Source organism: Lathamus discolor, chromosome 10 (assembly GCF_037157495.1).
Source record: "Lathamus discolor isolate bLatDis1 chromosome 10, bLatDis1.hap1, whole genome shotgun sequence".
Classification (NCBI taxonomy): Eukaryota; Metazoa; Chordata; class Aves; order Psittaciformes; family Psittacidae; genus Lathamus; species Lathamus discolor.
In genome coordinates, this window is record NC_088893.1 from 5,302,357 (window position 1) to 5,313,436 (window position 11,080).

Consider the following 11,080-nt stretch of genomic DNA (forward strand, 5'->3'; position numbering starts at 1 on the left):
GGACCATCACCCTGTCATGGTCCAAGGCACAGCGCTGCTTCTCCAAATCCTGACCGAGACTTTTCAGGCCTCAGGCCTAACAAACAGACGTTCTCTAGATGGTGTGATGGGCACTCCAGATCCTGGAGGGATGGGTGACCTTGCACAGAGAGGTCCTTCAGGCAGCAGCAAAGCCCAGTACTGGCTGGAGTGTTGGGGCAGCGGTGGGGCAGCACTGTGCCAGTTCCGTGCTCCCCACACAAGGCACAGCTCAAAGCTCAGCAGCACCAGACACTGGGTGCTGGCACAGCAGCTGAGGAGCAGCAACGGCAGCCAAATGTATGAGGTCTTTAGGCACCCTGCAGCTGTGGCTGCTCGGGTTCTGTTGGCTTCCATGCCCTGGGAGGGGATGCAGTGGGATTCAGCTTCTTCATGGCTGCAGTTGCTCAGATCAGCGCAGGCAACTTGTGAACTCCAGTTCCCTCTAAACCCATCTCGCTGCTCAACTCAGCAAGTGCACTGCTCTACCCAGCTCTGCCTGGATTCTAGCACAACAGACCAGCGACAGCACGGAAGTCTGGCACCCACCAGGCACATGCAGCCCACCACAGCCCATCCAGCTCCTTTGCATGTGTCTGGCTCCTGCAGTGCTCTTGAGACAAGTGCTTGTGAGCCCCTTGGCGCTGCAGAACCTGTCAGAAACACCAGCCCACTCAGCTGGGCCAGGGCCGCGCGCCGCTGACAGGCACAGGGTTGCATCAGATTTTGCCAGCTGTGGATACCGCCCACAGCTGTTGTATGTGACCTCTCCTCCCTACACCATCTGAATTTTCTGGGCTCTGAGAAAGCATGTACTCATATAACCAAAACCAGATACAGGAGGAGAGGAACCTGTTTAAGATTTGAGATGACAATCCTGCCCTCAGTTACACTTTCTTGAACAAGAGCAGATTTGGTTAGTAACAAGATACAGACCTAATTCTGATTATTTTTACACCAGCAAAGCCAATGACTCTGGGAGAATGAGAAATGCTTTACACTGGCACTGGTGCAACACCAACCACCGTTGCTGTTTAGTGCCCTGGACATTTTCTCTACAATACGGTTTCAAATGCTTGTGAGAGCTGAAAACAAAGAAACAAAACACCAGCCTCGTGCAGACTTTAGAAATGAAAAATAAAATGTCCAGGAAATCCCTGCAAGGGCTTGGACTGAACAGGAAGATCCATTACAGAACATTTTCAACTTCTTTTGGTGGGTTTTTTCAACTTGCAGGCAGCAGAACGCCAAAACGCTAACAGGCAGGGCAAATTGAGCACAAATCAAATATTCTGTGGCCTGGGTTAGAAATTAAGGCAGTGTTTATTTTTTTATGCTTTACACTTTGGCCAGCATTTATCCCGAATGAAGGCAGCAAATGTTATTAGATTTCATGGAATGTAAATAAACAGTTATTGGTAAATACATTTTGGTGGTCTGCTTGTTACACTGCATGTCAGGAAAACTATAGGGAACTGGCACGAGTTCAGACGTCTTCAAGGAACACAGAAAACAGACATATTTTACTAATTATAGCTAACAAAAACACTCTGAGATTACAGTTAAATTACATTAAAACATAACTTGTTGGCAAGGGCTGTGAGCATAATGCTTTCCCTATATCTTTCTGTATAATGTTTCATCGGAGCAGAGCAGTAACATCGGGAAACCCTGGCACAGACCAAGTGTCGGGGCTGGTCCAGGCTGGTCACTTGGTTTCCTCACTAACTTCTGTAGGTCCAGTGTAGTTTCTAAGAGGTGGAAGATGTGGGTTTGCCCACAGCAGGTACTGTGTCACATCTTCATCTGAGCCTGTGCACAAGGGAAGGAAAGGAAAAAGAGGCACCTGCTACAGGGGCAGTGTGGTTCAGTTGGAGCTGGGAGGGCAGAAGCAGTGGCAGGTGGAAGGCTCCCAGCAGGATCTTCTATATCCACAACATCTTACCTGAAGGCATTGAGCCACCGCTGGCTCTGCTGCACCTTCTGCTTCTGTCTTTGCAGATGCTTAGAATCACAGAAGGGTTTGAGCTGAGACCTTAAAGATGATGCAGTTCCACCCCTCTGCCATGGGCAGAGACACTTTCCACTAGACCATGTTGTCTTCTGGGTCTTCTCTGCCATGTATCTATGAGATAAGGAGAGAAAGAAGTGACGGCGCTGTTCTGGAGTCTTCTGTGGGGCACAAAGACATGTTCTGGCTGTGTCATTATACAGGGACCTCCAGCAGCCAATTATACAGCTAAAATCAGACACATGCCTTGACCCAACTCAGCAGCTCCCGTATGAGTTTCAAATGACCTATTCACCTCCTTACAGAAGTGGACCTGGTCACACCAGCCCGGGCCATGCTTGTGGCACAGCTGCTAAGGTCTCCGGCCATGCACCCCCTTGTCACTCCCCAGCTACCTGACCTGGCCCATGGCACTACAGCCCCACCACCAATGCAAACCCCTTTTGCAAGAGCAGACCTTTCTTAGCCACAGGAGGAAAGCAAGGCCTTCCTGTGGAAATCCTTCTGTTTGACAATGTCCAGAGTTTCCATGACAAATGACCTGTAGCCAACGTTGTCCCTGCCATTACAGCAAGCAACCCGCTGCGTGAGGCATGCATGTGAGCCCACTGTGGAGCTGCTTGCATTACACTAAGTCATGTTACTATTAACTTATTTTTGTTGAAGTACAGTTCACATGAAAGTAACTCAATAAAGAAAGATGTTCAGAAGCATCGCATGTGAGCAGCATTAGGGTCACAGAACCACCAGATGCAATGTGTTATGCTGCTCACCCATCAGGAGGTGACAAGACTGGTACTTTACCGAAAGCCTCTGAACTAGATCAATTTCCTTCCTTCTGCTGGGAGTTGCTAACACTGAGCAGTCCCTGGCAGGGTGACGCAGCGCTGCTGTGCCACCCATGAATATCCCAACCCTGGCAGTGCTCAAGGCCAGGTTGGATGGGGCTTGGAGCAGCCTGCTCTAGGGGAAGGTGTCCCTGCCTGTGGTACGGGGTTGGACCCAGGTGAGCTTTAAGGTCCCATTCTAGGATTCTATGATTTTGTGATTATCTGTCTAAAATGAGGTAAATCAAGGTGGTCATTTAATCTGACCATTTAACCTGACCACAACTAGACTACAAGAAAGGCATGTATCATTTTGTCTGCCAAGTAAACGAAAGAAGAGTATCAGAGGATATCATATATACAGACTTACCTCCCCAGAACATTAATAACACTCCTGCCACTGCGCCCTACTTCAGAAACACACGGTTCCCGTGGCTCGGGTTACTCTTATGTCCATGCCCATGTGTAAAGAAATCCTCTAATGAAATCATGCTTTGCGATTACCCATGGTAATCTCTTCACTTGGACTGACTTTCTGACACATTTATGGCCCATTCTTTGCTGGGAAGATTTTTACAGGGGATCTGAAGTTTAAAAGAAGACAGATGACAAGCTGTGATCGCGAGGAGGAGAGGCTCACCATATGGAAATAGAAAGCCCTGGCTCTCTCCTCTATCCCTCCTCCCCCTCCCCTGCCGAGTTTCTCTACTTCACATGATGCTATTGGGATTTGAAGATCAGAATACAAATTAAATTATTAAACAAGGAACAACAAAAAAAAAAAGAGCTTGGGCCTTTCCTCTCCATCCTCCCATGTGATCAGTAATTATAAATCAAAGTGGGGAAAACAACCCCGCTGGAAGCTGGCATTTGGGATATAGCCCAGTTGCCTGCAAAAGGATATAATGCTCAGGCGACAGTATGTGCCTTTGCATGCTATGGGGGTTCACGCATGAATGGGTTCTATAGCTAAGAAATTACTGTAATGGCAGAGACTGTTCCAGAGAGCACGTTTATTGTATTTTTTATGGTTTACTTACTGGGAAAAGCAGAAGCACCACTCCTCAATCCAGTGCGTTTCGCCAACATCAGACTCCCAAAAGCCATGCAGTGTCCCCCAAAACAGGACAGCCAAGCCCGTAACTAACGCTTTGTAGCCACTGATGCGTGGTAGCAACCATTTAAAGCCTAGGCAGTCAAAGAGAAATAAATTAATCAATCCACTTCAGCTGGACAGACCTTGAGATGTGGCAGGCTTTGAGCTTGGTTTGGTGTGGCACACTTAAACAAGTGGGTGATCCGGTCAGTCTATAGGTCAGGGGCAACGTCTATAGTTCTGGGGCTGGGACTCGCTGCCTGTGGTCCTCACCCCCGCACCCTGTGGGAGTGCAGGGGATTCTGCATTGTTGAAAAACCCGCATGCTGCAGGCCCCAAGTTTTGAAAGATCTGGCTATGTTTTCAATGCTGGCTTTGCAAGGCTTGGGCTCAGCTGCTGGCCTCAGGAGCCAGACTTACAAAATAAGCACTTAGTCCCCCCCTAAGTGCAGATTTGGGCTATATGGACATCCCATTTAGGCACCCATGTTGGAACACCGGTTCCTTGTTTCCAAAATAAATAACTGAATCAATGCTACACAGAGTTTAACCTAAACACGTAATGGAGCCTAACTCAGATATGCACTGTAATCCATCGACAGGTCCCGGAGATGGCAAACTGAAGCCTGCTTTTATAGTGTGCCAACTCAGGGACCTGTTCCCAATTTGCAGATTTGGCCTGCTGTATTCTAAAAGATGCTTAATATACTCGATGCATGTTTGTGTTAATGTTTACCATTGAAGTTTTTCATTATTTGATGTTATATTTGGCCATAGCATTAAAATTCCATTGGACCGACTGAAATCTAGCGTCAAATCAAAGCCAAAGAAGCGTCTTTGTGATAGACCTCCAGCTCCCATCCAACCATGTGAAAAAAGCCATCTATTGTAGGTGTTTTCTTTGTAGCTTTTCCTCTTTTTGCCAAAGAAATAGCAAACACTTTATTTATTAGCTGTTGTTTTTATATGCATAGCTCTGAGCCCAAAGCCATGGACTAGCATGGAGGCAGAAGCCTCTCTGCCAGGTGGGCACACGTCCATCCCATACCAGGGTCAAGTGCAAGTGAGGGTGGTTGACACCTCTGAGTCCTTCTCCAAGGACTTGTCATTTGCAATAAATAGCATTACTACCTACAGCCCTCTGGACTCACAAACTAATGCACTTTGGGGACAGCTGAGGGACTGCACTGGTTTTTCTGCAGCTTGCAAGCTGCTTATTGTGACTTGGATCATGATCAACCTTGGAAGCCTGGACAAAAACCAATTTCCCACTGTGCTAGTGCCCAGCACTGCCAGGAGAACAGCCCTGTCCTGAGAAGCCTCAAGCCTTGATTCACCAAAGTCCTTAAGCACATGCCTAAAATGCGATCTGCACCAGGACATGCTTAAAACAAAGTGCTTGCATTAACTCTGCACCTAATGAGGGAGCTGGCCTGACCTGGGGGCTGGCTCTCTCCGCTTGCCTGCCTCAGCCTGCAGGCTGAGGGCAAGATTTTTGTGTGGAAACTCAGTGATACAGGATCAAGAGTCGATCCCCAAGTGCCGTGGGGAGTCACAAGCCTTGGGGGCATGCTGAGGACGCTCGGCACTTGCAGACTTGGAGCCTGCAAATCACACACACGCTCACAAAAAACCCTGGCATGGCTCAGCGAGTCCAGAGCGAAAATAAATGAAGGAGGTTTGCCTAAGTCCAGATGTGTCTGAATTCTAAGGGACCTGGAAAATATGATGGCCTGGACAAAAAACCTGGGAAACAGCATTTAAACATAAAGCCATGAGGGTAGGTTTGAAAAACAGTCAACAGATATTCTCTCAGCTAGTTAGAAAGGGGAGGCCTGTGAATAACGCATTTTTCAGTCCACCAAACTGCCAGAGCAGACAGTGATGTTTCAAACCGTGTCCCCTCCCCAGAACATTTTCTCCAAGTTTCTCATCAAAATTCAGATCAGATATTTTGCATTTCAATGAATTTTGGTTTTCAGGATGGTGTTTTTTCATTTTCAAGATTATAAATTAAATTCTGTAAATGCCATCTCAGTACATAGGAGCATTTATTTTGCCTGTATTACAATGGCATGTTTTGATTAACGAAGAGTTCCCACTTCGCTCCGAACTGGATTTCTTTCTGAAATGGGAAACAAAACTCTCTGCCTGCAAAACTTTGCTTGGCTTTAGTTAAATGCTGAGACACTAAGAAAAAAGATCTGTGGCATTACACTGAAGTTAACGTTATATACTTGTAATATATAGCAGCAGTTCTAAACAGCACGCCCAGCCCTGGGATTACTCATATTGAAATATCCTCTTTAGGAGGCACACAAGAAGTCTGACATTTTGGGGAAAATGAAGCCACATTCCTATGAAGTCCCAGCAGTCACAGGCCACTAAGATGACCCTTGTTAGGGTTAGACTAAGATTTTAGCATTTAGCCCATTAGCATGGCTTATGGGACTGAAAGTATTTCTGTATATAGATCTATTAAACCTGAATGGCGTTAATATATCACTCTTGAAGGCACTGATTTACTAAAAGCCTTTGAGATCCTGATGTTACTGGTTGAGATGTTACACATCACTGGTGCAAAAGTGAAGTAAAACAACTTTCTCCCAGCATCAGTATTGGTGGTAGTGATCGGGTCAGGATGGTTGACCAGATCCTCCCACATCAGCTCCCCATATTTTAATGTTTCTGGTATACACTTTTCAAAGGGATGGATAGGCTAAGGTTTGCTTTGAGACCTGTTGCTGCTGCTGGCTGCATGCTGCAAGAAGTATCTGTTGGAACTGGAAAGTTTGGTAAGTTGCTCCCGTTAGAAAAAAAGTCTTTGTCACTATTTAGTAAAGTGTGCAAAGCTGCTAATGCTGGTGATGCTGCTCAGTGACAAGCTTCTCACCATCACTGCTGTCTCCTCCTAGAGTCATAGGATCAACTAGGGTGGGAAGACCTTTAAGATCATCAAATCCAGCTCTCAGCAGGTGTCTCATTTACGGCACCTTGTGCCCAGACCTTCTGGAGTTGCTCACTGGCTTTGAATGCCATCCCCTAGTTTAGCTGGTGAGCACTCACAGTTGGGTCAGGTTGAAACCACAGAGGCTGAACAACATTTCCCTCTCATGCTTCTGTATTTACCTGGCACTGATTTAATGAAAAACTTGCCTACTATGGGACAGCCTGAAACAACAGACTGTCTGCTTCCCATAAGACTTAGAACAGAAGTAGTGATGGGAAGGCCCTTTGTAGCAATGAGATGTCTTTACACTCTGCTAAAGTAAATCCATTTTGTAAAGCCACCAGCTGCATGGATTGGGGGCAGCAGGCTTCTTAATTGCAGCAAACAGCCTTGGCCACCAATGACATTTTTAACATCTGTAATCCTGAGTTGAAAGCCTACCTTTTATCATCCAGGTCCAACCCTAAGAAGCTGTTCCTTGCCTGATGCAGAGTAAAAGAAGGGTAAGTGCCTCTTTACAAGCAGCAGGCACTACCTTTCCCTTCCAGTAAAAGAACTACTGTCCTCACAAGGGGATTGTAGCAGCTTCTAGCTTAAGTCAATAGAAAGACTTAGGTTTTGGGATCTGGCCATTATACAGCAACAGCACAAGAGCTACACCAGGCTCCTACCTGTAACCTGGATTGCTCTACTGGCTCCATTGAGCAAACCTGTTTTTATTAGCAGAGGATCTAGTCCACATACTACCAGAGCTTGTTGCAGCTATCCTGAGGCCCTATCAGCTATGAATCAGGCCTCCAGAGTTGTTACATCTGCCACTTCCAAACAAAATGGGCTTGTAGTATCAATGAAATGGCATCAGAGAAAGCTTATAGCAAATGTAATACGTGAAACATTAACCACAATGCTCACAGTCCTCGAAAGGTCTGATAAGCCACGATTAAACTTAATTATGGATTATTTTATATTACCTACCTCCAAGCACTGTGGAAAATTGCTTCCTTTTAACTGCCTTGGCTGGCTTGCTCTGACCACACACATACTGGGGGATATTTTCCCATGATTGATGTATTTGTTTACCAAGCTCCTTGCTCAGATACAGGCCGATTCTCCCTTTAATCAGAGGTGTGAATACCTTAACAGTTGTCAGAGCCCACATTAGGCTCCTGATTAAAAGACATCCTCACACTTACCACTAAAGAAATACATGGAACAAAGCAAATTCATATACTCAGTATAAAACTCATGATGAGCGAATAGTTATTTTCTGTCCCACTTGTCTCATTTGTATCTTACGATAGAAATGCTGCTTTGTTCTTTCTTTGTTGTTTCCTTTAACCAATGAGTAGATGGAAGGGTTTTGGTGGGTTGAGTTTTTTTGCTCTTGCCTAAGGGTGAAAACTTCATGAACATCAGTTTTCACTCGACTTCCTTTGAGTGCTTATCTACACTGGCTATTACTCTTTTTTGCTACAGCAATATTACCAATAAAATAAACATGTCAAAATTCAGAAGCACAAACAAGTTCATCTGTGACACTAATTCTGCCTGGCAAATAATTCTCCTTGTTTCTGCAAGGATTTCAATTTCTTGTGGATTCAAAGCAAATTCATCTTTAATTTGATGTCTCCGTCTTATTTTTCTTTCCCAATCTCATTAGAGTAAAAATAGCAAGGCTACCCATATGATTAAAGACTTCATGTACAAGAAAGCAATCTGGTCATAGTGCTCCTTAGCTTTATGTACTTCTTTCTATTTGACAACATTAATTTGCCATCTGTCAGCTCAGTTACATAGTTTACTTGCTGCTTGCTTGGTGTTCACCTCCCCCTTTTTCGTTGTCAGCTGTTTTTAATAGTTGGGCCTCCTTGAGTGGGCCATTTATGCAGATTTGAAACAGGAGAAATCCTAAAAACTGACCATATGGGAACCCACTTTGTACTCCCCAGGCTGACATAGCCATGCACAGCCCTCCTCCCCCTCCCGGGCACCCCAGCACTTGAAAAGAAATCCAGTTTTTCCATACCTCCATAGCACCTCTCATCTGGCGGACTCCAAGAACATCACACAGCAGATGCAAACAGCCCAGTTCTGCTCTCTTGGGCAGGTCTGCTGAGGTCAGCTCAATTGTACAAGATTTCCTGGGAGCTCCATTCAGCCCTAAACATGCAATCAAATAAATAGCAGAGATTGTTAAGTTCACATCAGGAAGGTGGCCAGTACAAAATGAGCATGGCAAAATGAGCCCCCTTCCACCAAGGGTGTCCTGCAGGGCCATGTGCTTTACTGCCTTGTCCCATGTGCAACCCAGGTGCAACGTACAGCGGATGTTTCACATCAACATCTGCAATAAGGGTTATGGATATAATACAAAGTCTCAATCTTCTGAGGTAACTGAGTTCCTGAAACTGTTCCTTTTTCATCTAAAAGACTCAGTTCCAGGGGAAAAACACTCAAACCCAAACCAAATGAACTGGAGGGTGGGTGAAGAGAATTGGGAGATGAATGTAGTGCTTTGGAGAGGAACTGGAACAGGTTGACTCAAGAAGTAGTGGCTGCTCCATTCCTAGAAGTGGCATCAAGGAAGTGCCATCAAGGCCAGGTTGGACAGGGCTTGCAGCAAGCTGCTCTAGTGGAAGGTGTCCCTGCCTGTGGCAGGGGTTGGAACTGGATGAGCTTTAACGTCCTTTCTAACACAAACCAGACTGGGATTCTATGATTCTATAAATGGCACCATCTAGCTCCCAACTTCCAAGGCACCACAGGAGTGGCAGAATAAAAGCTTTCATCTGATTTTTCAAAAATTCTCCCTAATACTCTGAAATTTTCAGCATCTTCTGGCAGTGCTGCCACTTCCTCATTACTGCTGTTCATTTACAATATATTGTCTCTGCAAACACCTCCTTTGTATAGTATTTTTGAAGTGATCTTGCAAATACGTCTATAAAAGTTGTTATCAATAATATTCTCTTATCTTTCCAAATCAGAGTGGAGCCCAGTGGGCAGCAACTCAGCCTTTCTGTGAACAATCCTGTTTCCCACTTGATGAGGATGAGAAGGTAAAAACTGAACGCTTCTCCTTTCATTGGAAATGCCTTGGTTTGGGGACAGGAGGCTTTCACAGCAGCATCTCTAGAGCACAGCTGGAGCTGATGTGGGAGGGTAGCCTGGCTGTCACATTGACAGCACTGCAACAGTAGGGGTATTTTTTTTCCCCAGATCCCAAACATTTAACCTCCAAAACTCGTATCTGATGCTCAGAATTATGCTTACAAAAGGAAATACATTAGTTTATATATCCAAAATAATATCAATTGATCTGAATATACAGCAAACCTGATTCTGTCCATTTCTTCCATGTGGTTTTCCTGCCAGTTGGAGAGCTTCAGAATACTCAGGAGCACTGAACTGGAAAGATGAACTTCTCTCCTGAGCAGAAAACCAACATCAAGACTGGTTATTGCTTAATTCATGGAGGGAAACTGAGCTGTGCAAACTAAGGGCTTCATGGCTCACTGGGACAGTGAGCACATGGCCTGCCCTTTGCCAGTCAGACTGGCCCATGCTCTTCCTTCTCCACCTAAATAGTGTGATGGGAAGTATCCTTAGGAAAGTTTTCATCCTCAGGAGTAGTTAAGTTACCTGCAGATAAGTGAATTAAGTGGTTTGTATCCACACCAGAATTCATTCCATTCCAGAGCTGTCATGTGCTTTGTTCATGCCCTGTTTCAGGAAGAAGGGACGTTATCAGGGCTGTGACTCTTCGCACTGGTGTTGTGTTTGTTGTTTTCCCCTGGTTACTTTCTCAAAAACTCATTTCCACAATGTAAAAGGCTTAAAACCTTTTAAACTGGAAAGCCAGTAGCAGATGTAGAACAGTACCTAGGGTCTAGATAGCTTGAACATAAAGAGTTTATGATCCTTCCTCACAGCCCTGCAGGGAGGAAGCAAGGTTGCAAAGGAATCTTAGTTTGGGTGACCTCCACCAGAAATCCAGCACAAAGGATGGACAACACCATGGACATCAGCAGAGGGTGGCTCAACTCAGGCTGCTCCTGGAGCTCAGCTGAATGTGGTTTTGCTGGTTTTGATCCACACCCTGGGCAGAAAAATAGCCAGTGTTAGGGCAGGTCCTTGGTAAGGAACCCAGAAGAGAGCTGCTGGTGCTGGGGAGAGAA

General features: G+C 45.5%; 1 long non-coding RNA gene across 2 annotated transcripts; it reads right to left on the reverse strand.

Annotated features, from left to right (window-relative positions):
- Positions 1 to 1,345: 1,345 nt before the first annotated feature.
- On the reverse strand, positions 1,346 to 10,605 carry LOC136020014 (uncharacterized). Of its 2 annotated transcripts, XR_010615155.1 has the most exons (7): positions 10,545 to 10,605; positions 10,239 to 10,331; positions 8,929 to 9,062; positions 3,897 to 4,044; positions 3,227 to 3,440; positions 1,964 to 2,143; positions 1,346 to 1,830 (listed from the first exon to the last, which is right to left on the reverse strand). It is a non-coding gene; the product is annotated as an uncharacterized LOC136020014 (long non-coding RNA). The 2 variants fall into 2 exon arrangements; XR_010615154.1 differs by having other exon boundaries at positions 1,346 to 2,143.
- Between the last annotated feature and the right edge of the window lie 475 nt (positions 10,606 to 11,080).